The sequence below is a fragment of the Apis dorsata genome, unplaced genomic scaffold (genome assembly GCF_000469605.1).
Source record: "Apis dorsata unplaced genomic scaffold, Apis dorsata 1.3 scaffold_157, whole genome shotgun sequence".
NCBI lineage: Eukaryota > Metazoa > Arthropoda > Insecta > Hymenoptera > Apidae > Apis > Apis dorsata.
Genome location: NW_006263447.1, coordinates 356,923 through 361,468, shown reverse-complemented (window position 1 = coordinate 361,468; position 4,546 = coordinate 356,923).

The window sequence follows — 4,546 nt, the reverse complement described above, 5'->3', positions numbered from 1 at the left end:
TTTTTTTTTTTTTTTTTTTTACGTCTTTCTTTCAATTTTTGCTTCTTTTTTTTTTTTATTTTTTTCTTTGCAGCATCGAAATATGAAAAATTCATTTTCGACCATTCTATATGCATACATACATGCATACACACACTTACATATATGTATATACATATATATTCGAGGAGATCCACATGGGTCGCAAGAATAGGTTGACAGGATAGACTCTTCTAATAGACTTTGCAGACGGACATAATAGAAATATTTAATATATAGCATCATATATTAATATAATATTTAGTAATAATATAATATCTATTATATATTAATATGTATGATATTTTTTTTGTTTTTAATAATAGCGTTCTTTTTCTTCTCGCTTTGTTTGAGGTGTGATATCCAGCGATCTTTCCTTCTTTTTCTTTTTTTTTTTCTTTTTTTTTTAATTTTCTTACATTCAAATTTAGTACGATGTAAGTACGATTTTCACTTCAGCCTTATTCGAATATATTATATAATCCTCATTGAATTATATCAGGCATTTTGTACGACCTGTCGACTCATACAACCATCGTCTGGTCGTTTCACAACGTATGCGTATTCTATCGTACGAAACGAAATATTAATTTCCTTTGAAATGATTTAAAAATGAATGATATGAATGATAAAAATAACGATATATTTATATAATATTATAATTTTATGTAACGATACGTTCTTACTATTAATTTAAGCATCTTGTTTCTATAAATATATTAAAATATGGAATAGATGTTGTACAAAACAATATAGAGAATATTACGAAAAAAAAAAAAAAAAAAAAACATTTTTACTTTTCTCTTTGATTCTTTAATAAAAGGATCAATGAAAATCGTAAGATTTATAACATTAAGGGACAAAGATTTATAAGTTCGTTAAAGTTATCTAAGAAATTTACTAACGTTTGAGTATATAAATATCTCGAAGAAAACACCATTATAGCATAAACTTTTCTGGTTCTATCATTAGATTGTCTCACAAAAATCTTCTTCGTTTCACGATCAAACAGATTATATTTTACATTTGGTTAAAGGAAAATAGTAAACGTAATATATTCATTTTCAGTTTCGTTTATTAAAACTTTTAAATATTAAACATTATGAAACAATCTAATGTATCCACCCAACGTACAATAAATAGAATCTGATACGCTACAATTTATCGATACAAGTAAAACGGTTTAAGAGTTTTAATTTATTCAATGATTCCTAATAAAAGCCAATTATTAAAATAATATATAAAATTTGTGTAAACGCAACATTATCGAAAGACGCAAGGCAATGTAAAATAATTTACATTTACTGTTTTATAAAATATATTGTAATAATAGATATCTCAGTTGTACAAATTATAATCCAAAAGAAAAAATTATCGCAGAATTAATTTATAAGAAAAAGAAATAATTATAGTAATAATGTTAAAAGAATTAGAATTAACTTAATCAAAATTGATTAGAAAAAGAAATTATACATGCTATGTTAATTCAACGTTAATCCTTAAATTCTTAATTATCCGATATTAAAAAAAAAAAAAAAAAAATCAATCTTAGCATACTTAAACGAGAAGATCTAAATCATGATAATCGAGAAATGAAAAATACGCATGGCTACACGCTAATAGTGAAAAATTGTCGAGGAACCTTGTTTTCAAGCGTGGATACTAGGATGGAAGCGAGACGCACAAATATGAAAAAAGAAAAAAGAAGAAAAAAAACAACAAAACATATAGAAATTTCTACACGTGGCACAAAAGTTTTTTTTACTCATTGCCGCAAGATTTTTTCTCTTTTTGTACAAAATTGTTTTTTTTTCGTATTTTCAGCAACGTCGCGAAACGATCTCCACGAACAAAGTTTATACAAGTTATTACGAAGCTTGGAGGATCGTTCAGAGATTGATACACGCACACACATACGCACGCACGCATATACGCACAGACACATACACCGACGTTGTTTAAAAATTGTGCAGAGAAATGAAAGAAGGAAGGAAGGAAGGAAGGAAGGAAGGAAAGAGGAAAGGAAGGAAGGAAGGAAGGAAGGAAAGAGGGAAGGAAGAAGAAAGGAAGGAAGTAAGTAAGTAAGAAAGTTAGAAAACGAAGTAAAAGAGTGTGTCCCCGAGAGATTGGGCTAAAATATTTTCACCTCGTGCTTTATATCGCTAGACTTCACGAATAATCGTTTATTATTATTATATTATATTTCCCTACACAACTACCATTCATCTTTGATATTTCTTTCGTCTCTCTCTCTTCTCCATCTCCTTCATATTATATAATTTCAAGAAAAATAACATCCGTACAAAATTGACTACAGCCGATTGCTTTTATATGATGTGTTTGAGTTCAAATCATTCCCGTGCAAAACGGAGAAATCAAAGTGTATACCCATCTATCTCCTTAACCCTTATTCACCTTTCCTCTTTTTTAGGGTCTCCATTTTTTTTTTCTTTTTTCTTTTTATTAAGATATGACATGTATACCGTATTGACCTGACCTTTTGATCCCGACCGACTCCTTCAACCCATTCGACACAAAGATTCGACGTTTATCGACCAACAGTTTTGCGTTACGACTGCGCGAAATCGTTTCGCCGATACACGATATATAACTTCTCCTTAAGTAAAACTTTATTACCACGCGAAAGTAAAGTTCGGTTTGGCGAACTGTTATGTTGTCTGTCAAATCGATTCGCAATAGAAAAGCCAATTTTACTGTTTCTTTAGGGCCCGTAATATGGCAGGATAAATAGGAACGGTTGATAGGATTATCGAACCAGGATTTAGTACCAGGATTAATTAGCTTCAACCTGTCGATAGATAGGATAAAACAATCCTCTTCTCGAAATTTAATGATCGTCCCTTGCGATAACGTGGCCACAATTTCGGATTATATCTTTAATTCTTCTTTTTTATTTTGTCGTTTTACTCTTGTTTTCGATCATGTCGAAGGGGTTAACATTGTAACATTGGATCGGTTCGTTCGGGATCGCGTGGGAAAGTCTTGTCGAATTAAGAAAATATGCGGGGACATCTTCGTAATTAAGTTGCTACATTTTATACAGATATTTAACCGTTAGAATGTGCAGCTCGGTGCTTCTTAAGCGGAAACGTCGAGGAGCGTACACTGCCAGCTACGGAAGTACCTTACGAAGCATAGTGTGGTTATTGTGAAACACGGGCGTGCAGCCGTATTCTCTGCACGCACGATGCCGATCCTCTTCATCTCGCGTGCGTGTCGAGCGGATGCAAAAGCAACGAAAATTTCGAAAAATATTAATTATACACGGGGAAAATTATTTCTGAATGCGCCTTCCTCGCCACGTTTTATTTTACACTTTTTTGAAAAATATTTAAATACAACAATGGATTTCATCCATCGGATATTCCAATCGGTACAATCGTTCAAGATGTTATTAATTAATTCGAATAAATTAATTCGAAACGCGCTAACGAATGGAAGAAATTTTATTAATTTTAAAATACCTTCGTTAAAAGAAGGTACAATACAATTTCTCCGTGTATAAGCATTCGATTTTATTCGGGAATTCAAGTTACCTTTGCATCCCCGTTTAAAGGTGTTAATTGCTTTTGGTCCTTCTTGTACCTTTCGTAATTGATTTAACTGTTCTGTTCTGCATCTAATCCTCCCTATCGAGTGTTCGAGGCGTGCTCGCTCGAACGAGAAACGAAATAATTCTTGCTAAACCGCGTTATTTTGCAACCATCGTGGAAAAGAAATATAACGTGGACAACGATCTAAGAAGTCTGTCGCGTGTGAAGTTGGTTTGGACGTATTTAAGATGCCTCGATACCCTCGATTTGAGTTTTTTTTTTTTTTTTTTTTTGAATTACATTGTAATCTCAATTCAATATTTTCCTATCTGCTGGGATCGAAACTGTGTGGCAATGCCTCGCAATTCAAAGATTTCGCGTGGCATCCGGTCGGAGAGCTTAATAGAAATTGACGCTTTTGAGGGGTTATGCTCTCTCTCTCTCTTTTTTTCTTCTCTTTATCCTTCTTCTCCTACTTCTTTACTTTACTTTTAATCTTATTAGGCCATAAAGCCGTCTTCGAGACGAGCTCTACATCGAGTTCTTAATCCGGCCGGAGACAGTCCGTGGCTCTGTGACTAGACACACGTTTCCTTACGTAACAACTTCCGTCCAACGCGCGATAGGAACGACGATTCTCAGGAACTCAGATCGTGACAATGTATGTCTCAACATCGTTCGATTCGCGTTTTGGATCGATTTGCGCTCGAAATTTCATCGAAACGCAACACCACAGGGAATAGGAAAAGCTAGAAACGTTCTATTTTTTTTCTTTTCTTTTCTTTTTAATAATCGAATAATATATAAGCTCTCGATATCGTCCCGAGATCGAGTAGTCCACGAGACACGAGGAGTGTGTTTGTGCAGACAGGAAATTGTCACCGGAATGGAAATATCATCGTGAGGCGACTGATAGATTTCCTTTCGTTTAATATTTACAGTAAGCTGTCTATTTATTATTCGACGGTCTGACG